At 44.0% G+C, this 25,512-nt stretch overlaps 1 long non-coding RNA gene across 3 annotated transcripts in view; it reads right to left on the reverse strand.

Annotated features, from left to right (window-relative positions):
* The window catches only part of LOC148685976 (uncharacterized), a 113,303-nt gene that overhangs the window by 19,931 nt on the left and 67,860 nt on the right, over positions 1–25,512 (reverse strand). The window contains exons 2-4 of one of the 3 annotated variants that reach the window (XR_015949854.1): positions 7,934–8,046; positions 7,192–7,305; positions 115–1,116 (exon numbers count right to left, since the gene is read on the reverse strand). This is a non-coding gene — a long non-coding RNA (uncharacterized LOC148685976). Of the gene's footprint in view, positions 1–114; positions 1,117–7,191; positions 8,047–25,512 lie in introns of those variants that run through there. The other 2 variants (XR_015949853.1, XR_015949855.1) reach the window with 2 other exon arrangements.

A 25,512-nucleotide genomic window follows, 5' to 3' on the forward strand; every position in this document is an offset into this window, starting at 1 on the left:
CTTAGATCATGATTATTGGCAAAAATCTATAATTTATCACAGAAAGAATTATTCTACAGAAAGAACTGTGCATTGTAGCATTGTTACAGGCAGATGTATTTCTGTGATTGTCAGTTAGTGGTAAGCAGTTCTGAAACCAAAGTTTCAGCAAAACAAGTTTCTTTCTTATCTTTTTTATTTTATTTTATTTTTTATCTTATTGTATTATTTTATTTATTATTATCTTTTTATTCCATATATTTTTATTATATTCTTATCTTTTTATTTTATCTAAACTTTTCTAAATGCTGAATATTCTCCACTCTTTAAAGCAGGAACAGAACTTCTAAATTATAGTTTCAACAACATTGGCTGCAACCCTAATCCCACTCGCCTGGTGGTAAACCTAACTGAATTCAACAGAGTTTATTTCTGAGTAGACATGATTAGGGTTGCAGCATGGTTAGGATGCAAACACATGTAGGAAAAGGCCCAGTGAATTTCATCGAAGTTATTTATACAGACAGTAAACAACAACAGGCCCAGGAAAGACCCTGTGGCAATCAACTTGTCAATTTTCTCAAAGATGATAAGACGTCATTAGTGATCACTCTTTGGGTTCAATCAGGCAACCAGGTACAAATTCACCTAACAGTTCATTTGCCCAGCCCACATTTTACCAGCTTCTCCACAATATCATGGAGTGTTTTATTAAAACACTTTATTTTTAAATGTCAGTATTATTTTATAACAGAGGTTAAAGAATGTTATTGTATAAAACTTAAATAAAGTACCTTGTTAACAGTTAAGACTGGACATTTAAGCATTTTTGATAGTATATTCAGCTTTAATATTGATCAACGTTATACATAAATATTAGTATTTATTTATTTAATTCATTTTATTCAGTCCTGTCAGTCACTGAATACCAGGCACTAAGGTCAAAGTTCAGATCATGTCTGAATACAGAGTGGTGTTTATCCTCCAAAGCAAAACCTAATCATTGGCATAATCTCATGTACTGTGTATCCATCATGTTAACACTTCTCCAGCATCCTTATCTTGGCAGCCAGGAAAATTGGGTTTATGATATTCTTTCATTACCCAGAAGCAACGGTGTTCAAAGGTGAAAAAGTCCTTGATGAGAATATGGAAACACAATAGGAGGGGGCTCAGGTCCAACAGACATTCAGACTGCCAAATTCTTTGCATAAGTAGCCAAACATCTATCAACATAACTTTGTCACACTTGATATTCTAAGCAAACTAGAAACAGAATCTTGTTTCTAGTTGAGTATATAGGTTGTGCAATGGATATGGGCTGTGCAATGAAGTACCTATGAGTGCCTGTGGTGTGCCAGCACTGAGAGAAAATATAACATTGTGTGCTCAATGCGAACTTGGAAAGGGACTTCACAGAGAATGTATGCAAAACAACGAGTGAAGCAAGAATGTTACTCAGGAACAGGGCCGTCTTAAGCTTGTGTGTCGAGGCTTACCAGAAATTACCTTACCAGGCTTACCAGAAATTACCTCAGTTGTGACACCAGAATTATGGTTTGGTTTTTGGCAAATAATTTAGGGCCACAACTTTATTTAAATACACCAATTTTAATCCGAGTGTTGGCTTAGGCTTTTGGTTATGCACTCATCCTTCCTTAAGAAGGACTATCCCCATCTGTCCATTTAGGACAGGACTCAATCAGCTGTCCCCTTTGGACAGGACTCACCTCATCTGCCCAGTTGGGGCAGGACTCACATCAGCTGTCACCATGGGACAGGACTCACCACTGTCCGCTTGGACAGTTCCTGCTCCGACTTCCTGAAGGGAAGTCAAGTAAACATACCTGGGAGAGAGGAGGTGGCTGAGCCCAGTCATTCCCTCCTCTCTTTACCCAAGAATGTTCCCCAAGGCTCTTACTCTTATAATTGGGCCCACCATCCCCGCCAATGGCGGGATGGTAAGGACAAGAGCGTAAGCCCCGAGATTCCTTTAACGGAATACTTCTATATGGAGCAAACGGAGGTGGGGGTAGGCATCTGTGTGCCACACCCCTCTACCAACCGATTAACCAACCAAAAGCCTAACCGCCAACCTAAGAAGTTGTGGCAATTTGCTAGCGCAGTAGGCAAAAACCAAGAGGCAAAGCCAATCAGCCAATTGGAAAAATTCCTACTGGCCCCTGAATACAGGCGGCCCCGAACGCAATAGCAATGTCGTGCTAACCTGTAAGAAAAAAAAGGGCGGGTGGGAGGGGATTCAAACGCCAAGGCAAAATGTGACTGTAAAATGGAGGGCAAGACTTTAAAAGGGGCCCCCCCAACCAATTAAAACCCTGGGATTTGCATACGCACGCCCCCATTACTCAGCATGACCTGTGGCCTGTACACTAACCAAACCCTGAGCTAAATTTCCTAGCAGCCCTACCACAATCCACTTTATATTGTATGATATAAAGCGCTATATCCGGCGCCGTGGTGCAAATGTCCCTCTGGCGTGCCCCCCCCTTTCCCAGAGTTGACCTTTTTTAGGGCTGGAGGAGGCAGGCAGCAGCTGGAGGGCAGCTTTTCTGACGGCGGAGAGGCGGAGACTGGACGTGGCACCTCCTGGCTCAGCTGGTCGCTTTGTGCTGCAGTGGCCACGGCAGGCAGCACACCGAACGAGAAGGCCTGCGCTGAGTGAGCGAGAGCGCGTGTGCCACTCCCGCCAAGCGTCAGCTCAGGTTTTTTTTCCTTTTAACCTTCTGGCACCCCGCAGAATTTGGTGGCTGCAGACGAAAAGGGGAAAAACCGAGCCGACGCTCGGCGGGAGCGGCACATGCACCCTCGCTCACTCAGCGGGCTCATTCGGTGTTCCCTGGACTCTCACGTGGCGTTCTCCAGAACTTGGCGCCCCGTGCCACTTGCCTCAATGGGTAAGACGGGCCTGCTCAGAAATGAACAATAATAACAAATGATGCACTAGTGAGTGGAAAACTAAACAGATGCAGGGCTGCCAGAAACAGGGGGGGGGGCTTAAAGTGCACATCCCTATCTATCAAAAAACCTTACATACAGGATGGGGAACCTGCAGCCCTCCAGATGATGTGGGATTGCAACTTCCATCATCCCTGACCACTTGCCAAAGTGGTTGAGGCTGATTGAGGAATCCTTTTCTGTAGTGGCTCCCCATTTGTGGAATGCTCTCCCAGGTACCATCATTATATATCTTTAGGTTCCAGGCAAAAACATGCCTCTTCTCCCAGGTATTTGGCTAATTATAACCTTGAAAGCTGTGTGTTTGGAGGCATTGTTTTTGTTTTTGTTTTTGTTGTTCTTGTTTAGTTGTTTAGTCGTGTCCGACTCTTCATCACCCCATGGACCATAGCACGCCAGGCACTCCTGTCTTCCACTGCCTCCCGCAGTTTGGTCAAACTCATGTTCGTAGCTTCGAGAACACTGTCCAACCATCTCGTCCTCTGTCGTCCCCTTCTCCTAGTGCCCTCAATCTTTCCCAACATCAGGGTCTTTTCCAGGGAGTCTTCTCTTCTCATGAGGTGGCCAAAGTATTGGAGCCTCAGCTTCACGATCTGTCCTTCTTGTGAGTACTCAGGGCTGATTTCCCTGTTTTGGTTACTATGGTCTATATTTTTATATTGTAAACCGCCCTGTGATCCCTGGATGAAGGGCAATATAGAAATATCTAACAGTATATTTACAAATAATAGCGAACCCATTCCTGATTTACACCGTGTAAGAAATGTGATGCACTTCAAGTTGCACAGAGAACAGAGCTGTCTTGGCTTCTGCTGCATTGTGAATCCTTTTGCTCGGGTATGTTGAGAGATAAATGCAAATGGTTGACAAGCTGTTTCGTTTTGCACCTTGACATATAGAAATGTTGCTATGCTATTAGGATCTGTGTTTGTTTTATATTTCCAGTGTTTACAAAGGTGAGGCATATGCTATTTTCTCATTACATGCTTGAATGTCTTTTTGTGCCTTATTCCCTAGCAGAACTTTACACCTTCTAACCACCTATCTGCACCAGTCTTTTAAATTTTAGTGTGCCATTCCAAAAGTTAACATATGTGCAATGTTTTATGGTGTGCATTCATTTCTTCGAGAGATTCTCTTTCTTGCATGTCATTGAATTTTATTGAAAACTACTACTTCCAGTCACCTTACTTAGCACATCCAACAAGTTCTAAAGACACACATGCCTCATGGATCTAGTTTAGGTGGGGCTGTCAGTAAATCTATAGATGTGCAGCTATTAAGATTGGCCACCAATGGTTTCTTAAGGTATGAACCTGATGCACTTGTATACTTTTGAATCTTGGGCACTGATATTTCTAAGCAGAGGTGACTATTTCCTATATGGAATAGCTAATAATTTTATGCAGCCTGTATTGGGAGTTAATGCAGATTACCGGAAGGAAAGGTGTGTGTGTGTGTGTGGCAGTGTTGTGATCAGCACAGTGAAAATGCACCAGTGCAGCCAATCTGGCATTCCTGGCAAGGCATTTGTGCCACATTGACTTTTCCATCGTCTCTCACCTCCCTCCCTCCCTAGTAAGCCATAGTGTATAGGAAATAGCTTGGATCCTGTATGTGGGATCCTGTGTGTGGGATCCTGTGTGGCAATTCACATATAGAATTGCTGTTGGATTCTACAGGACAGGGGCGTAGCCAGGATCAAAACTAGGGGGGGGGCAAGCCATGGTCGTTCAGGGGCGGGGCCAAGGCACGGGAGGGGAGGGGGCACAAAGTGGGAATGTGGGCAGGGCTACAGGGCCAGCGGGCCTGATGACATCGTGGCGGCAGCGGCAGCGGCCACCTTGTGCTTCTGGGGCTGGCAGCGTTGGCGGCTACCCTGCTTGGCTGGAGAGGACGGGAGGGTCGGGCAGGCGAGAGGGGGTGGCAGGGCGGGCAAGGGCGAGGCAAGGCACGGCCGCAGCCACGATGGCTCCGAGGCGTTGCTGCATATCAGCATAATATTTCAACCATGGTTCAAGCCCCACCTTAGGAAAAAATTCCTGCATTGCAGGGGGTTGGACTAGATGACCCTTGTTGTCCCTTCCGACTACAATTCTATGATTCTATTGATATATTACCATAGCATATGCATCATTCTGCTTTCTTGAATTGTCCTACTCCTAGGCATAGCAGCCAACTCCTAGAGGCCTAGGTGCCTCCCCCCCCCCAATTACTGGTAAATACCATATTTGAAAAAGTCATCCCCCCATGTTGATGGGCTTTCTATGTGGTGCTTATCTGCCCCCCGTATTTTATTAAGGATGGAAGAGGGAGGGAAGGAAGGAAGAAATAGAGAGAGGGATAACTCATATTTGTGGGTGTCTCTGGATGACGCTGTGATGCTGGAACTCTGCAGCAAGAGGACGGGAGGGTCGGGCAGGCGAGAGGGGGTGGCAGGGCGGGCAAGGGCGAGGCAAGGCATGGCCGCAGCCACGACGGCTCCGAGGCGTTGCTGCATATCAGCATAATATTTCAACCATGGTTCAAGCCCCACCTTAGGAAAAAATTCCTGCATTGCAGGGGGTTGGATTAGATGACCCTTGTGGTCCCTTCCGACTACAATTCTATGATTCTATTGATATATTACCATAGCATATGCATCATTCTGCTTTCTTGAATTGTCCTACTCCTAGGCATAACAGCCAACTCCTAGAGGCCTAGGTGCCTCTCCCCCCCCCCAATTACTGGTAAATACCGTATTTGAAAGAGTCATCCCCCCATGTTGATGGGCTTTCTATGTGGGGCTTATCTGCCCCCCATGTATTTTATTAAGGATGGAAGAGGGAGGGAAGGAAGGAAGAAATAGAGAGAGGGATAACTCATATTTGTGGGTGCCTCTGGGTAACGCTGTGATGCTGGAACTCTGCATGTACAGAAGCCTTGTAAGCAGCTTTCTCTCTGCTTGATTTACAGCAGGCACGTCCAACAGGTAGATTGTGATCTACCAGTAGATCACTGGATGTCTGTGGTAGATCACTGGTAGGTCACTGGCACCCCTAAAAAAAGCTCACCCAAAATTTTCCTCCTCCCTAAAAAAGTTGAACTGTGACCTAAACAAAAATGGGCCTCCCTCCCTCCTAAAAGAAGCTCAACAAGTTTGACCTAAACCCCCCAAAACAGGGCTTCCCTTCCTTAAAAAAAACTCAACAGCTTTGACCTGAACCCCCCAAAAGGGGGTAGATCACCCCCCATTTTAAACTCTGTGAGTAGATCAGAGTCTCTTGGGAGGTGGCCACCCCTGATTTACAGTATACAGATGCAGGAGGAGGGGCAGACTGGAACACCACTGCTTTTTATAAACATCACTGTGTCTGTCAAAGCTACAGCCCCCCCTTCTTATTCACTTCCTTTTAGCCTTGCAGAGCCACCTTAGTCAAATTGAATCCTCTGAGTCTGCACCCTCATTAAATCGCCAATAGAACTCTTAATGCTCCTGAATGCTCATTAACAACTCCCACTTAAGAACAATAGGGTGAAATGGTCAGCTATCAAATCTTGCCTGGGGATATATGCTCCATTGTCTTAACTGCTTAACTACTGGTAGCCACTTTGCTTTATTTATTTGATGTGTTTTTGTTACAGCTGTGCCCTCCCCCCAGCAAGCAGAGACTTAGCTGCTCTTGCTAAAGCAAAGCCCTTTCCACTTCAGTTTTTGGAGGGGGAAAGAACTGGTTATGGTCTGTAAAATACATTAATTTTTTGCTTCTAGGGGGGCAGCTGCCCCCTCCTGCCCCCCTGCCTACGCCCATGCTACAGGAAATCAGTCAGCGCATGATGTGACATTCTCTGCAGACTTTGACATCCTGGGAAGTTCGGGTTTTACATTTCTTTAATAATGCCAATTCCATGATGCCAGACAAAGGTTTCAGTAAGCGAATACATGTTGTCACACAGGTGGCTTAAACAAACCAGACTTGCTTTATGCTCTCTGAAATCTCTTGTCTTGGATTTAATTTCATCAGCTCCTCGTGTTCATTCATGCCCAACATTTTTACTCTGGCAATGTGCATCCACAAATGTATTGCTTTAAAGAAAGTGTGACTATGCAACAAACGAAAGAAATTGCTTCTTCATATATTTGGAGCCTATGATTATAATCTGCCTCTCGGGAAACCCATGGGAAATATTGCAAAAGAAAGGCAATGGGCTTATGCTGCCTTTAAAGAAAACAGGTCAAAGCTACAGGTTACTTACTGCTCCCTGAAAGGTTCTTGTAGCTGCAGGATAGGCGGATTCCACTTGTCTCGTGATGATTATGCAATGCTGGGAAGTACTGTACCTGTTGAATTTCTGTTTCTCAGAGAGCTGCTGAAGGTGTAGGAAATGTTATTATGCTGAACATGGGTTAAAGCACATAATCCAGAGGGAGCACTTTACTGCTTAGAAGAAGCCACAGTTAGCTGGAAATGATCATCCATAATAATGTAATAGGTGGCTTTTAACTCTACAATAAAGATATATTTAACACCTAGCCAACTTCCGTCTCTGCCTCACAGTGCTGGTGCCAAACCAATTAGCATCCCGAGCGTTTGGGGAAGGACAATAACCCAGCAGCCAACATGCCATGGAGCATTGGAGTATGGTAAATAAATAAGCAGAACTGCGATCATTAGGACTTAAGACGCTTGTAGGATGAAAACCACAGCTATAGCATGCAATTCCGGTTTTCTGTGTTGCAGGAAGGAAGGACACAGAGATTGAAAAGGTCAGCCTAAATGATAGTAACGTAACTAATTCAGAAGCAAGATGTTAGTGCGGAAGCTGTAGAAGTAAGGATTAGCCAATACGCAATTCAGGAAGACATTTTTATACACAAAGGGTAGTTGAAATGCAGTATGGCGTAAACTGACAAGGTCAGCAGTAACCTGTGCTTTAAGGAGGAAGTCGGTGGAATCTTAAAATGCACACTGGCGATATACATTAAATAAAAACTCACTGCCTTTCTTTAGAGGTGACTGCTGGGAAGAGCACGCAGTGATGTCTTGTTCCCTTAGTCCTTGTGAGTGGTTGCTGCAGGAGTTGCCAGCCCTTCTGGTATAGTGGGCACATCTGGAATTTTGAGAAAGTAGCATGGGTGCTGGTCAGAAAATGGTTGCCATGAGATTATGGCTTGACACAAAACGGCTGCTGCAGCAGAGCAGAAAAGGGACAGGACCACAAAATGGTGTGGGGATGCCCACTTTTAGTCTGCCTCCCCATGAATGGGGAAAAGGCATCTAGAATTTCTAGCTCAATCAGTGCTGAAGCTGCTTGCAAAGACAATGGGAGGGTGGGTTTCCAGTCCTGGCATCCTATGAAATGCTGTTGTGCTAAAAGTAAGAGAGGCTGAACCAGTACAAACAAACCTGAGCAGGAATAGCAACTCCCACCTGAAACTGCTGTGTGCAGGATTGAACCCCAGTGAACAGCTGGTGGGCAATGGGTTTGAATCTTGCCTTTTGTAGAGATCGACTGTACCCATCAGACCCATCCATCATCCAGCATCACCTGCTCATCAAAGTGGGACAACTTGATTGACAGGTGGACATGGTTTCGTAAAAACAGCCTCACAGGCCAAATTGGAACCCCTGTTGGGTCAATGTTGACCTGTGGGCTTGGGATTCACCACCCCTTGGGAAGGTGGTGCTCATATGCGAGTAGCAATATTTTTGCCTGCCCGAGGTATTAAAATAGGTTGGTCTAAAGGAAGTAGACTGGTCATTTGGTACTGGTTCAAATCAATCATCTTTGTGATTGTGCTATTATTGTGTCATTGAAATGTTAGTAGTCTGAAGGGACCCATAGATCTCTCTCTCACTCATGCAGCCAGCTTTTACTTTTAGTGAATGCTGGAAGCAGAGAGACTAACAGACTCCCCCCAGACAGTCACATAATGCAAAGCAACTCTCCAACCATCCCTATTTTAATGGGACAATCCTGGAATTACAAAAGCCACCCTGATTTCTGATTTGATTCCAGAATGTCCCATGGATGAGCTGGGGCTGGCACTTGCAGTGGTGCCATGTGTCTTTTGGTGCCACACTGTGTGTCTCCCCAAAGGTCCAGGCTTCTTGGCTACTCCATCACCCACCCTCCATCTAGAAGGTGGTGCCACCTGTTTGTTACGAGAAAGAAGCAACTTTTAAAATTATTATTCCAAAATTCAAATGCAGTAAACGGAAACTGCATATAACGGTCTCTCCATCAGTTTTATGCAAGTTTGTTTACAAGAAAAAACACATCCAGAGCACAGCCTCCCGTGTGCTCTCATTAACAGTAGTTGCTCAGTCTGACTCATCGTCCCTCTCCCAACAGGAAGAACGCCGAAATCCTGCCTTTCTTCTCCTTCCCTTACATTGTTTTCTGAGCTTCTCCAGCCTCCTAGTATGGGGACTGAACAGCTGGCCCGTCCCCTCCCCACTCCCAATAAAACACAGACTCAGACTCTGGCTTATCTGCTAGTTGTTTGGCAACGCTCGGGTCGACTTCCAACTCCTTCTCTCCTTGGGAGCTAACAGCTTCTTTCCTGGGAACGAGGAGGGCCGGGCTGTCCTCTCTAAACTCTGACAAACATCTCTCATCTGCATAGTTGGCCCCTTGCTCACACAGCTCAGTTTCTGAGGCTGACTCTTCTGCTGCACTCTGGGTGGGGGAGCCACGTTCCTGACACTGCATTACTTTCAAGTTTTAGGACCAGGAGTTGACAATTTCTAAACTTACTCAAGAAGGGCATCTTCTAAACCTATCTGATTTCCTGCAGCATAAGCACGGATGTCCCTTATCACCCTATGGTTTTAGGCCTATTCAGAAGAAATAAGCTCCATTGAGTTCAGTGTGGCTTACTTCCAGATAAGTGGGCCTTACGCTGTAATCCTATGCCCATTTACTTGGTGACAGTATGACCTACAAAACTCTTTTGAATAGCCATTGTCAACTGCTGAGGGGAAATGCAGTATAAATGATTTACTCATGGTCACCCAAGTGTGCTTGTGGCCACCAAGATTTGCTTACTGTTTGTAGTCTAGTGCAGGGGAAGCCCTCCAGGTGTTGCTAGACTCCAACTCCCCTCAGCCGCAGCCAAAATGGTCAATAGACAATGAGAGTTATAGTGCAGCAATACATGGCGGGCCATAAGTTCCCCATCCATAGTATAGTGTTAACTTGAGCTGTTGTTGCTGTTAAAACAGGATATTTTCGTCCTGATAAATCAGAAAACAGCAAGTGAAAATCAAATACACCTTCAAGGGGAAATCAGTTCTGAGAACTGAGAGCACGGCCTATTTTGGAAAACCAGATGCCTTTTACTACAAAACCTTGAGCAGATTATCTATGCTAAAATTATTCCACCTGTCAAGGTCAGCATCTGTATGACTGAACTAAGATGAAATACTGTAGAGTGTTAAAACAATGAAGTGAGTGGGAGGACCAGATGTGAACTGGCCAAGGCTGAAACACGAGGGTGCCTGGGGGACCCACTCAGGGCCAGGGACAACATTTTCTAAGATGCTTGAATCTGCCATGCCTAATGATTCATTCATCAGTTCAAATTCTACAATATTCGAGTTCTTCGAGTATACTTATTTGAATTACTATTTGTTATTATTAATAGATTGATACCATGTTCCCCCCTGCCCAAAGTAACACAAGGCATGTGTTACATTTTTGTGCTCTCTCTCTCTCTCTCTGTTGTGTGTGCGTGTGTGCTGTTGAAGGCCAGGATAAAGCACATGATGAACACTATATACTATATATATAATAAAGTTGCCAAATGTGGGGTGTCAGGGAAAATGCTCACAGGCCACCCCCTCCCTGTTTTTCTGAGGGCAGCGAAACTACCAAGAACCATTAAAATGGTCCCCTAACACCTATGAGGGTCTTTAGGGTCTCTTTTGCAGTAGTCATTATGTAAATATCAATGTGATAGAAACAAGATAAAATCCACCCTGCTGGGCATGGGGAGCAGAATATACCAAGAGGGTCTTTAAATGGCAGGCTTAAATTGTCTTCACTGCCTGCATAAGAAATAGGCATATTTACCTAGGGAAGGTGTTTCAGATCCTGGGCATCCCTTGTCAAAAAGATTCTCTCCCATATAATCCCGTGTGTTACAGAACACATGAACTCAAAGGAAAGCCTCTTAAATGAGCCTGAAGTTCTGAGGCAGGCTTATATGGTGGGACATCATTCCTGAGATAGTCTCATTACAAACCATTTGGAATTTAAAAGTCAGAATCAGTACCTGGAATCGAGCCTAGCAGCAATTAACCAGTGAAGTCAGTAGAGGAGCAGAGCTGTTTTTTTAAAGCAAAACTTGGTAAAGCAAAGCATTTAAATTCTGTGATTTAAAAAAAATTCCTTCAGTAGCACCTTAAAGACCAACTAAGTTTTTATTTTGGTATGAGCTTTCGTGTGCATGCACACTTCTTCAGATACAGTGAAATAGAAGTCCCCAGGCACTTATGTAGAGAAGGGGTGGGGAGGGGGTGGAGATGGGGAGGGGAGGGGGGATCACTCAGAAGGGTGGTGGAAGTGGGTGATTGACTGACTGATAGCTGTTGATGACCGAAAATGACTGCAAATGGTTTTGCATGAAAAAGCAAGGGTTGAGATGGCTGAAGATCGCTTATCATGTATAATGAGATAAGAATCCGATATCTCTGTTCAAACCAGGTCCCTCCATGGTTTTGAGCTTGGTGATAAGTTGTAATTCAGCAACTTCTCTTTCCAGTTTTTTGCTGAATTACAACTTATCACCAAGCTCAAAACCATGGAGGGACCTGGTTTGAACAGAGATATCGGATTCTTATCTCATTATACATGATAAGCGATCTTCAGCCATCTCAACCCTTGCTTTTTCATGCAAAACCATTTGCAGTCGTTTTCGGTCATCAACAGCTATCAGTCAGTCAATCACCCACTTCCGCCACCCTTCTGAGTGATCCCCCCTCCCCTCCCCATCTCCACCCCCTCCCCACCCCTTCTCTACATAAGTGCCTGGGGACTTCTATTTCACTGTATCTGAAGAAGTGTGCATGCACACGAAAGCTCATACCAAAATAAAAACTTAGTTGGTCTTTAAGGTGCTACTGAAGGAATTTTTTTATTTTACTTCGACCCAGACCAACACGGCTACCTACCTGTAACCAACTCCTGTGATTGTAATCCATAATGAAAATGAATATAGCTACCCATCTTTCCATCAATCTTCACCCTTGAAGATGCTGGAAAGATGTCCACACCTGAGCCACTATTCTTTTCTGATAATGCATCTGAAGAATGGTCAAATACATGAAAAGGGAATAAATTTCAGAGCGATGAGATGAGGTGAGCGCAAAGTGATGCATGTTGGAATTTAAATTGGCTGCCATAGATAGTTTGCAAAAAATGGGGAAAATCTATTAGTTCATGACTAGACTTAGCTCAATAGTAGAGTGACTGGTTTTGTCACAGAAGATCCAAGGTTGACTCTCCAGTTGAAAAGATCAGGAGGCAGATGGTATAGCCCTATCTGTGCTATGCATTTCGAACATCATCATATCACTTGAAACAGTCATGGCTCCCCCCAAAAGCATATTGAGAACCATATCTTTTTAAAGAGTTCTGGGAGCTGTTAGGAGACCACTATCGTGCCCCCTGCCCCCACAGAGCTACAATTACTAGAGTTCTTTGGGAAAAGGGATAGATTGTTAAATCACTTTGAGAACTGGATAGGTAAATTAAGTAATTTCTCCTAATTGACACATTTCTGCAAAGCAGTTTCCCCTACTGTAATGTATGCAATGCTTTTTTTTTCTTTTTTGTATGTTAGCATCACAAATATATGCCTTTTTAGGTACCCTTTAACTTCACGGCAAAATTCAGAGTTCAAATTTCATAGGATTGCTGTGTGCGCATTCACACATTCAGGGCCGTCTTAAGCATATCTGGCGCCGTGGTGCTGTGGTGTGAAGATCCCTCTGCCCCCCGTTTCCCAGCGCAGCTGTCTGGCGGGTGCAGCACGGCACCCCCTGGTAGCCCGGCGCCCTGGCGCATTATGCCACCCAGCCTTGCCTTAGGGCCGGCGCTGCACACATTGTTTCAGAAAGTGAAAATGAGGTAGGTTTGCCTGAATCTAACTTTTAGCTCCTAGGGCTAGAGCAGCCTTCACCAGCCTTGTGCTTCCCAGATGCTCTGGACTACAATTGCCATAAAGTCCTGCCAGTATCTGGTCTGCACAAGGTTGACAGAGCCTGACCCAGAGAGACGGATGATTCCAGGCTCTACTGCTGTCAAAAGGGGATCATTTGCAGCATGTAAGAGACACCAGTTCTGTGAGCAGTAATGGCAAGTGTCAAATTGAGAATTCACTTTCCTTGTTTATTTGAATTACCTACAATATCATGTTCCTTATCTGTTGTTGATAAATCCAGCTGTTTGCCAATAGCCTAAAGCATCTAACCCCACATGCCTACTGTTGGCCTCTTAGCCAAGCCTCTAGAGCAGTCATAGGCAACCTCGGCTCTCCAGATGTTTTGGAACTATAACACCCATGATCCCTGACCACTGGCCCTGTTGGCTAGGGATCATGGGAGTTGTAGTTCCAAAACATCTGGAAAGCCAAGGTTGCCTATGGCTGCTCTAGAGAGTCCTACTGCTTTGAATTCAAGTTGGTGGTGGTGGCACTTAATGAGCTATTCCAGGGGTGGCCATTGTGGTGTTTTCCAGATATTGTTGGACTACAACTCCCCGCATCCCCAATCATTGACCAAGCTGGCTTGGGCTGGTGAGAGATGTAGAGCAGCAACATCTGGAGAACATTGAGTTGGCTGATCCTGGACAGTTTTGTTGCCAGTTGAATTCCCGTGCTAAATGGGCTCCGATGCCCATTTAAGTTGGTTTTCCTTGCACAGGGGAAAGACTGGTACAGCAGCAGTCAGCAGGGCACTTAGCCTCCCAATACTGAGTGTTGCTGCTGTGTAGCAAGAGAAGGAGGGGTGAGAAGCTCGGCATGGTGACTGATACTCTTGCCAGCATGCCTGCGCCACACTGAACTCCCTTGCACCTTTCCACTTGGTAAGTGACAGCAACTGGTGTGCAATGTTGCACTGCCTCTGCTGCCCTGCTGCCCACTGCTGGATGGGCATCAGGATTCTCTGAAAGACTCTACTGTATGCCACAGGGACCCCACGTGACCAGGGATTTCATTAACGAAGCGGGTGGTGTAAATGACTCTTTATTTAATCCTAAGTAGTCCCCAGAATGGGACATACGAGTTAAGCATTGTTGAGCTGCTAAGCAACAGTGCTGCGAAACTGTTACAACCAGCAGGGATGTGGGCAGAAAAGCCTACTCTGTTATATTTAACTTTGAAGGGGGAAATTACTAAAAATGAAAGGATTTGTTATCTTTCTGACAGCATGGAAACTATTTTTGAAATGTCTGAAATGGGAGAAATTGGCTGCGATAAAGAGCAGGTATATAAAAAAAATTAATCGGCTGTGTGTGCGCGTGCGTGTGGAATTTGACTGTTCTCAAGGGCATGTTGGCCCTAACCAGGGACCAAAGCATGATATTTTGACAAACATATTATGGTCCTATTCCATACTGACAGGCTCATAAGCCATGAAAGAAAGGTTTGTGTTATAATCCTTAAATGGCATTTTCTACACTTTAGAAATTAATTCATAGACCACACTTCCTTGCCTCTGCCCTTTTTGCCATGTTAATTTAACATAATGTAACATAACGAGATTTACAGAGGTTCCTGTTTTGTATATCAGTCCATAAAGATATGACCCTGTTTGTGTTTAATTGTTTATATTTATTGGGAAGAACCAATTTGCTTGCAAGCATTCTATAAACTGACCAAGGCTGCATTCACACGACAGTTTATTCCATTTGGCTGATGATTCCCTGTTATTTTGTGTATTGAGTTTGAGCTTTCCCATGATGTAAAAGCCACTTGCGGTAAACTAATGGAATATAGTGCATTTTGAACTCTCGTTTCCGTATTTTATGATTACAGAAATAATCTGTTTGCAGCTTCCTTTACACAGAAAGTTGTGGGAGTTTTGCGCTTCCGTTCCATATGCCTTTCTCACCAATTCACTATTGCTGTTAAAATTGAAATGTCCATAGAACAGGCAGTTGGTTCACAGGAGCAGGCACCCTGACTCTGCCTCCCTTTGCCTTCTTCCTCCGATGCTGCTGGCCATGCTCAGCAAGTTAGGAAATCTAGCTGCAGAGTCTCATTCCCCTCTGATCTTGCAGAGTGCAGAGCCTCACTCTCAATCCTCTGGTTGTGGAGCCTCATCCCCCTCAACAGGACTGCTGTCTGTCTCCCCTCCACAACTGTTGAGCAGAGGGGATGATTATAATGGTAGTGCCTCTGTCCCGATTTCTAACCATAATTTCACACACTGCAATACCTTCTATATGGACAGCAGATCTGCCACCACCAAACCACAGCCCTTCCAGAGACAAATTCAGGAGCGCTGGGATAAGGTGAGTGGCTGTTGGCGTTAGTGCCATACAATGGGTGAAGGCAGCGAAGTCATCACTGATATCATCTGCACTGGGTGGTAGCTGTTATGGACTAGCTGGACACAGAGGAATGGTGGGAGGAACCAGCTGGGGAACCCCCAGGGGAAGAAGGCTCAGAGCCATGGGATTGGTGGTGGGATGATGATGAATGGTCAGAGGGAGAAGACTGGGAGTGTTAGAAGTTGTGGAGGTAATAGAGTTTAGTGAGCAGGAAGAGGCTATAGCAGAGAGCAGTCTAGAAGCAGAGGCAGAAGCGGAGCCTGGAGAGGAGGGGAGCCAAGAGGTAGAGAAGAATTAGGCTGGTGAAGAAGCCAGGGCATCTCCCCCTCCTGCTGTGACCAGCTCCCTGCCCCCCTCCCCCGGTCTCTGAGAACAAGAAGAGGTATGAAGAGGACATGGCAAAGAAGTCCCAAGATTTTTTGATAAGGACCTGAGGGAGGAGGAGATTTAGGCAATTGTGCGAAGGCGGGTACCTCATAGGGGCAAGGTCTACTGGGGTGAGTTGCTGTGCTCACTAAGCATGGCCTCCTAGGTTGACCTTGTTTCCTTGAATAAAGAGCTGCCTGTAATAAAGAGTGTGATTTATTGCTGACCTGCTCCTGTCTCCTGCTTCTAACAGTAGTGGATCTCCAAGGTTTCAGGCAGGGGATATTTCCTAGTCCTCCTTGGTGGGGATTGAACCCCATTGAGCTCAATGAGTGGGGCAGAACAGCAGTGCTAACTCCCTGGCAGCTGGGTCACTGTTGTTTACTGAGAGGGAGAGGGGTGAGGCGATGAGCAGGTTGGTGCGGTGCAAAAGCAGCAGCAGGAATGTATCTGTCAATGCACTGTGCCAACATCCTTGTTGCCTCACTTTTCCTCCTCCCGGTAATCAACAGCGACCCATCTTCTGGGAAGCTAGCAGAGTAGCTCCACCCCACCCAGCAAGCTGCTTCTATCAACAAGCATGAATAAGAAAGACCCATAATGTCATCTAGCAGGTAAGTTAATTTAAGGTATAGTTTTCAAAATCCTTTTTAGCTAGTTGGGCGGCAACTTCAGCAATAGCTACGTAGGTAGGTAAAGTAGTCCAAATATAATTATAAATAACTCCGGACTTAAAGTGAGCCCAAACAAAGATCTGCAGGCACACGATTCCCTTATCTCTATCCCACATAGTTCTTTGAGCCTTTGAATGCATTAAAATACTTTTCAGAATGTTTCTGAAGTAATTATCTTTCCTGAAGGTTTTCTCACTGTTGATCTCCTGAGACTTCCTCTGTGGCTATTTTCTTGCATGTCCCCTACCCACAAATGAATGGTTTCTGCAAGTGGTGTGGTTATGAAATTTCACATTCTGGACGGAACGTTCTTACAGAACACACACACCGTAGTTCACAATATGCATTGTACTTCATTTACTTCAAAATGTGGAAAGTCTGTCCTACTGCCAGCCCTGCTTATGGGGCTCAAAGTCCTACCCTGACAGTGCCACTGGTTTCTGCCCCTCTGCTATAGAAAATGAATGATGGGTTGGCTGATTTTCAGAGGGAGACTTCACATTTGTTCAAAGAAACTGTTGCAGTAATTAACCAGTCAGCAACTGTAGCACCACCTGCTGACTAATTATAAGCATTACACCATACAACACATTTAAAGCCGCAAACAAAATGAATGTATTTATTTTAGTTATAAAATATATTTATATACCGCAAACTCATATAAAATATCACAGTGGTGTACAACCATATATAGAAACAGAAAACATAATAAAACCAATATAAAATAATCATTAAAATTACTGGCTAATCAAGAAAGATTAAACAGAACAAGGGGTCTTGGATAGCATCGGCAGGCCATTCAGGTCATCTATTGGACTGTGGATCCTGCCAATACCACTACTACTTCCATTTAAATTGCCACACAATTGTCATATAAGTAAGGAACCTTATATAGCAGGCATCCCCAAACTTCGGCCCTCCAGATGTTTTGGACTACAATTCCCATCTTCCCCAACCACTGGTCCTGTTAGCTAGGGATCATGGGAGTTGTAGGCCAAAACATCTGGAGGGCCACAGTTTGGGGATGCCTGTTATATAGCCTTCAGCCAATTGTGGCGGTGAGAGAAAAACCTTCTGAACCACAGTCCATAGCAAGAATATTCTTGCCTTAGGAAGGGTAAATGGGGATGTTAGCAACAACACTGCTGAAATCTGTGGCCCCAGGCCCCGAATTATAGAGTGCAAGTGTGTGGTAGGGAGGAAGGTTTCCTTCTGGTCCACTCCCTGGCCCCACTCCTGACAATCAGGCAGAACCCATGACTGGCTGTGACCAGCCAAGCTCAGGGGTTGGCAAAGGGCTACTACAATGCCAGTCAAAGAGCCTAATTTTCTCCTTCCCTGTTCACCATGTGGACAGCATAGAGGAAAGCCCACCACAAAGATGGCAGCAGGTCAGTGCCTCTTGACACTAAGAAAATGGGATTCTTGCTGTGTGGAAGCCAAGAGATTTAAGAGGGCTCGAGAGTTTTAATAAAACAGGTAAATTAATAACTGAGTTTTTCTTTCTAGGCTTATTTTTATCATATTCACCAGGAAAACAATTAAGATGAAAAATGTATCAAGACAGAATTAATTATGCTAGATATTAATGGGCTTAAACACACATAACTGTTTTGGACTGTGGGCACTGGAGTCTTTGTCACCTTATCAGATAAATAATGAACTGCATGCTAAAAGAAAAATTATTTCAATGATCTCTACTACATGTTCGATCCGAGCGCTGAAATGCTTTCCAGTTTGCGATGTGTTCTGTTTCTGTATAATGCCAGTCACTCCGATTGACTTTTACTAATGTTACCAAGCTTAATGTTGGCAATTAATGAGACAAGGATTCCAAATGCGAGTGTTTGAGAATACAAATTGCTATTTTCAGCGAGTCCCATGAATCACAGTGTTCAACCTTTTCAAAGCATGATTAGTGTCTATTTTCATCCTAAATATTGTTGTGGTATTTAAAGCTCTAATATTGCTGTTGCAGTAACATCATAAATCATGCAAGACAAAATAGGAATGAGGCACCGTACAGATATTTGCACTGATGACTGAGCGTGACAAGGTAAATATCAGCATCACTTCTGCAAACGTTGCTATAAATAGGATTTTTGGTTTTGGTCTTTTAAAGGAAAGTTGGTACCATCACACTGTTTAAAGAGGATCATAGCTGTCAAGTTTTCCTTTTTCTTGCGAGGAATCCTATTCAGCATAAGGGAATTTCCCTTAAAAAAAAGGGAGAACTTGACAGCTATGAAGAGGATTTCTAAACAATTCTCAGTGCACTGGTGGTTTGAATGGAGCATTTCTCTAAGTTTCCTGACATTAAAGTGGAGAAAACTATTTCTTTATAAACCAGTATTTTGTGCAAAAGCAAGTGTTACCCTGAATGGTCGATCCTCTAATAAAAATGTATCAGAAAAAAACCAGTACTGTTGGAAATCAAAAGCAATATTTCTTTCATCTGCTCCCAATCTAAAGACCATTACCAGGAAGTAGATCCCACGATGATCATTTCTTCTCATCTAATTGTTGGTTTCCAGTGATAATACACCCAAACCTGTGATCATTTTCATGCATGATCTCTCTTTGAATATAGACTGTTCCTTTATTATTTATTTCTAGACCTCTCTCAATTTGATGCTAATACAATGCTGCATAAAATCATGTATAAACATACATACCACACAAATCTTTACAATAACAAAACCATGTTACTGAAAACACAGCTTATCCAAAATAATATATTATGTCAATGGCTCATTTATAGCCTGGCCCTCTGAGCTGCTTGATGTCGTCTCGCATTAAACTGACTGGAGGCAGGTCAATGCCAGCGCTCTAGTTGTTGTGTTTTTTCTTCAATGTTGTACATTAAATAAGTATGGTGTCATTATTTTCCGTATGTAAGTAGGCAGCTTTTTTGCTCATTCCATAATCATGCGACATTCACCATCGCTCAGCCAAGTGTTTTTTATTGGGTTACTGTTTTACCCATCTTTGCTGTTTTTAATAATAATAATAATAATAAATTTTTATTTATACCCCGCCCTCCCCAGTCAAAAACCGGGCTCAGGGTGGCTGACACCAACAGAATTACAATAAAACATAAAAACAATTAATTAAAATACAGATTAAAATACAATGTTAAAATTTAAAGTGCAGCCTCATTTCAAGCTGCTCCTTACTGTATTTTGATAGCTCCGCTGCTTGTTTTATTGATTTTGTTGCTCTGTTATTTGTTATGTACTGCCCTGCCCTCATATCAGTATTAATGAAGAGGGGGCTTTGTGTGTGTGTGTGTGTGTGTGTGTGTGTGTGTGTGTTTTAATTAGCAAATAAGTTACCTTCATCACTGTGAGAGTACCACAGAGTACTTCTTTGCTTTACAATAAATATCATAGATAGCTAAATAGATAAATAATGCCAAGCTAATTTTAGGCACGTTTAGGTAACGGTAATAAATATCTGCTACTAGCTGCATTTTACTGTTGTGATTCTTTTTTTCTTTTGTATGCTGTATTATCTTTTTAAATTCTTGTAATCTACCTGGGAAACCTTGTTGTTCAAAGATGGGGTAGAAATTGTCTACCTTTAATTAACATGACGAGTTTGAGAACCTGAATCTAGTCTTCTTAAAAACCCCCACAATATTTCAGACAGGTAGAAGAACTGCGAAAACAATTAAAAGAAATCTGTGAGCTATTTATTCTATATATTGCATTCCAAATGAAGAAAAGCACATGCTTACGAATAGCCGCTCAGTTGGTATGGGTTATGATGAGATGGATGCATGCGTCTCCGGAGCAAGCCCCATTTAATGAATGAAAGCTTGTGTAACTTCCTTACGTCTCAGTGGGGATTGCACCGGAGAACTTCCCGGGGACTCCTATTGCTCTGTAATCCTTTGAGCAATCCACCAGTAAACTGCTTTGACCTTCCTCGACTTTCTGCTTTGATTCCTGGCAACCTTCTGCTAGGCCCGCACCCCTGGCTCTTTGTTGAACAAATGCAAACATCATTCGGAACACTCATTCCTTTGCTGTCGGTACCCACGCTTAATCTATTCATCTTCATCACCCACCCTCATTTCATCCCCATTGGCTGGTTTTAAAATATATATATATATTAAAAGGTATTGTTATTCTTATAGGCTTCCCGATTGCTTTAACAGTGTCCAGGGTCTCATTTATATCCCACTGTGCATTTTGTGTGTGTGTCCCATTTCATTTTTTAAAAACCCCAATCTCTATAGAGTAAGGTCACAAGACCTAGTGACTATTGCGTCTGGCAACACAAAAGATGTGGTCTGCTCTCATAAAAAATATCTGTGAAGCTTTAGGCAGATGGATTTACATAGCCAAATCCCCAGGCAATAGAATTCATCAGCGGCTGGAATTATTAGAAATGAACAAGGGCATGTGTTTATCAGGGGCATTCCACTTCTCTCCCTGCCCCCAGCCCTGCTAATAGTCTACTTCACCGTCGGTTTAATTCCATCTTCTCCGGATACATCAGGTACGCAGAGCACAGGAATAAATATCACGAAGAGCTGTGTGCAAGTCATTCTTATTCCAATATTTGAACATTTCGTTAAATACATCCACACTTTTGAATTCATTGCAATTATTTCTGATTTGTAACAACAGAGATGAGAATAAGCTTAATGTAAAGGCTCATTTGGGTGAACTACTGTGCAAGCTGTAAGGCAATGAGAAACATCATAGCCAGGAGGGAATATAATATAATTGCACAATTTCACACAACTGATTCTTAAACCAGCCTGCTATATTTTCCTTTTCTTGCAAATTTCAGGTAATGGAAAGAGGCAAGTTGCCATATTCCACACGGGTAGCAATTTCTACCCTGTGCCTTTTGCAAAAGTGTTCAGGTGTATATTCCAAAAGTAATTTCTGTAAATAAATCTAAATGCCCTTATAATAATTCTACAATAATACCCTATTTGAACTTCCCTGGCTACTAAAATAGGCACACTTCATGAGATGTCCCAGTACCAAAACATACACACACACACACACACACACACACACACACACACTGGTTATTCACATTGCATAGTTAAAGCTATGAAATTTGCTGCCACAAGATGTATCAATGGCCATCAATTTGGAGGACATTAATAGAGGATAAGATAAATTCATGGACAATAAGACTATCAGTATCTGCTAATTATCATGCCTATGTTCTACATCCAGCATGCTTCTGAATAGCAGTTGTTGGGGAGCACAAGTGGGGGTAGTGCTGTTTCACTCAGGTTCTGTTGGTGGGCTTCCCATAGGTATCTAATTGGCCACTATGAGAACAGGATCCTGGACTAAAAGGGCCTTCGGTTTGATCCAGCAGGGCTTTTTCGTCTGATATTTCCATGAGCTGGATTGAGTGATAGAAAAGCAGACAATTTAAGGTGTCCAATGGGAAATGGGGTCAGGGGCTTTTTATACATTTTGGCATCTTTACCCTAATGTAGTGCAAATTATGGATATAGTGCAAATTATGGATGAAAAATTTAGAGTATTATTGTTGCATATTGTTTTTGCAAATCTCTTCGGGTGTTTTTTTAAAAAATGTAAAGCCATATAGGACTGCTTTGAAGTCATCATAAATAAAAAGTGTGTACAGTTGTACCTTGGATCTCAAATGCCTTGGCTCCCGAACAAATCGACTCCCGAATGATCGAAACCTGGAAGTGAGTGTTTCAGTTTTTGAATGATTTTTGGAAGCCGAACGTCTCGTGTGGCTTCTGCGGCTTCCAATAGGCGGCAGGATGCTCCTGCAGCGAATTGGAAGCCACACCTTGGTTTTTAAATGCTTCCGGGAGTCGAACGGACTCCTGGAACGCATTCTGATCGAGAACCAAGGTACGACTGTGCTCAGGTGGTGACCAGCAGGTCTACTGTGACTAAGTCCTCAGATGAGGCACATTTTACTCCTCAAAAACCATCTTGTTGATTCATCCCATACAACTGAATGTGAGGCACTGGAGGTATGCTCCTACCTATAAGCCCTTCCATTTCTTTAGCATAGCTCACCTTTGGTATATATTTTTTTATTTAGTCTCTTTACATGTCACTTTGCGGACTATGTGGCTATACTGTGGCCAACAAGTTATGAATGGTGAAACAAATTCTACAAGAAAGATAAAAGCAACATGATGGCAGGAGATAGCATTTAAAAACCTAGCAGGGTAAAATAAAAATTCATAGAACCAGAAGTGCTGGTATGCACATGGCTTTGAGACATACCCCAAGAGTGTCTGTAAAGCACAATTCAGGTCTTCCCCATCCCTCTGCCAACTTTCATGTTCAGCAAATTAGGCATTTAACCATATTAATGTCCAACTCCCATTTAGCATTTAGGTGTTACTCTCCGCAAAATGCCATGCAATTGACCTGAATACTGAGCAACAAAAAGGAGCTAAAATACTTTAGTACTAATATACTTTGAACCTTGACCTCTTGGTACTGTTTTTTAAAAAAAATACCTAGAAGCTCCAACACATGCTTAAATGAAACCACATGTGTTTTTAAGCTATACCTTGTAAAAATCAGTAACATGGGCATGAAGGAATTAGTTAAAAATGACTTGTGGTTTTATCGTTTTCCAAACTTCATGACGTCCCTGCACTTTGATTTTGAGAGACCATATGTACTGTAAGAGAGGGGAATTACAAGATGCCAATTAACCCCATTTCTGCCATCATAAAACATCATTATTATAAGTGAAGATTAAAGGCACAAAAGCATTATCCTGAAATTAAGTTGCCACCTTCCCCCCAAAAAACTTTTCATAAATCTGAGCTTTTAAAACATCACATGAAGGTCAGAAATTCAACAGGTGCAGGCTTCTGATAATAGCAGCATCATGTAGGAAAGATTTCACCCACTTTAATTTCTGGATGTCAGAAGAACACTTTTGTAAATAGCATAGGCACAGAGCTGGCACTGGGAATCTCATAGCCTTTAATACTGTAAAATGTCATTTTTTATTTTTATTAGATCATGACTATTTTCTGATCTTACCTCAGCGCTGTGGGATCCTCTGCAAAGGGTCTTAAGCTTGTGCTGCTTTAAGGTGACATGGGAGGAGTGAGGCTACTTTTAATAAAAGTGTAAAGCCCTCCTGGAAACTAGGGTAATGCTGGTGCAGGAAGGAATTTGTTCGAGGTCATGGATTCCTCTCTTGGGTGACCTGGTACTCCTACCCAGGGTCGGCGCCTCCATTTAGGCAAACTAGGCCATGGCCTAGGGCGCCAAAATGGAGGGGGCGCTGTTGAGCCTGCCCGTCGCCTACCGCCTGCCCGCCAACTCCCGGCGCCTCCACGCGCATCGCCGGAGCCTGGCGGGCGGCTGCTCGGCTCCGCCCCTAAAATGGAGGGGACACTGGCGAGCCTGCCCGCCGCCCGGCCGCGCTGCCGCCCGCACCGGGAGCAACAAAATGAGAGCTCAGTGCCCTCCCGCCTATGGAGGGGATGCTGTGCGCTCCTCAGCGGCTGCAATGAGGGACCTTCAGCTATGTGCGCTGTTGCTGCCAACTCCAACGCTCGCTCGCTGCAGTGGCCGCTGAAGAGCTCACAGCGTCTCCTCCATAGGCGGGAGGCACGTGAGCCAAAATGAGAGCGTCATGAAGCATGTGCCGGGGGGAGGCGCCAGAAGGTGATTTAGCCTAGGGCACAAAAAGCCCTAGCACCGGCGCTGCTCCTACCCTACAGTAACAGTGCAAAAAAGGGAGATCTGCTACAATAGCTCCCATGCCATAAGGACGTGGGTGGCGCTGTGGTGTTAGGTTTAGCACATCTCTCACTCACGACACAGCAAGCAGGCAGTTTAACTCCTTTAGCTTTATTTGGCAATTACAGGCTTACAGCAAACAGAGCCTCCCAAAGCTCATTCTTCACTATCAGAGTCAGTTGACTTGACTGGCCTCCGGCCCCTTCCAAGGCCAGATATATGCTGAGCCTGCCCCCACTTCCAGCTGGTCTTCACTTGCTCCGCCTCCTACTTCTGGGAGACTCAGGTGCAGCCAATTCCTCCTCCTCTGGAGTTGAATCCAACCCCCCCTAATCCTGCCTCCTGCTCCTGCATCTCAGTGTTGCTTTGAGAAGTGACAGGCAGCCTTTTGTTTTCCCTCTGCCTCTTTCTCCCCCGCTGCCAATTCCTGTCTGCGGGCAATGTCTCTGACATGTGGCCTAAACCACTGGGCCTCTTGGGTTTGCCGATCGGAAGGTCGGTGGTTCAAATCCCCACGACGGGGTGAGCTCCCGTTGCTCCCAGCTCCTGCCAACCTAGCAGTGCAAGATGAATAGGTACCGCTGTGGTGGGAAGGTAAATGGCATTTCCGTGTGCTCTGGTTTCTGTCACGGTGTTCTGTTGCACCAGAAGCGGTTTAGTCATGCTGGCCACATGACCCAGAAAGCTGTCTGTGGACAAACACCGGCTCACTTGGCCTGAAAGTGATATGAGCACCACAACCCCATAGTTGCCTTTGACTGGACTTAACCGTCCAGGAGTCCTTTACTTCTTCTTTTTTTAACATGCCATGTGCAAGAACCACATGCCCTGGGGCAGGTCTGTTAAATATGGATTCCGCTATATGGGGACATTTTGCACGGGTTCCACAAAGCTCCTCCTCCAACCATCAATTAAAAGTAGACAGAAACTCCATTCACATGGCAGTTTATTCCATTTTCTCGATGTTTACTGGTATATCTAGCACAACTTTAGTGCTCATTTACATGTTACTCGTAAACAGATTTTTTCTGGAACCAATAACATAGAAATGAGTGCTGAACTTGTGCTGTATTCCACTGTGTTTCTAGAAGTGCCTTTTGCTTCATATATAACACCGAAAATATGTGAGGTCTATAAGGCCATGGAAGGAGCCAGGTATATCTCACATGGATCTCTGCCTCCCATTTTCATTTCTCTTCTTGAAAATGTGTTTCTTACGTTTCCACATAAGTTCTCAA

This window comes from Zootoca vivipara, chromosome 4 (assembly GCF_965207765.1).
Source record: "Zootoca vivipara chromosome 4, rZooViv2.hap1.1, whole genome shotgun sequence".
Taxonomy (NCBI): domain Eukaryota; kingdom Metazoa; phylum Chordata; class Lepidosauria; order Squamata; family Lacertidae; genus Zootoca; species Zootoca vivipara.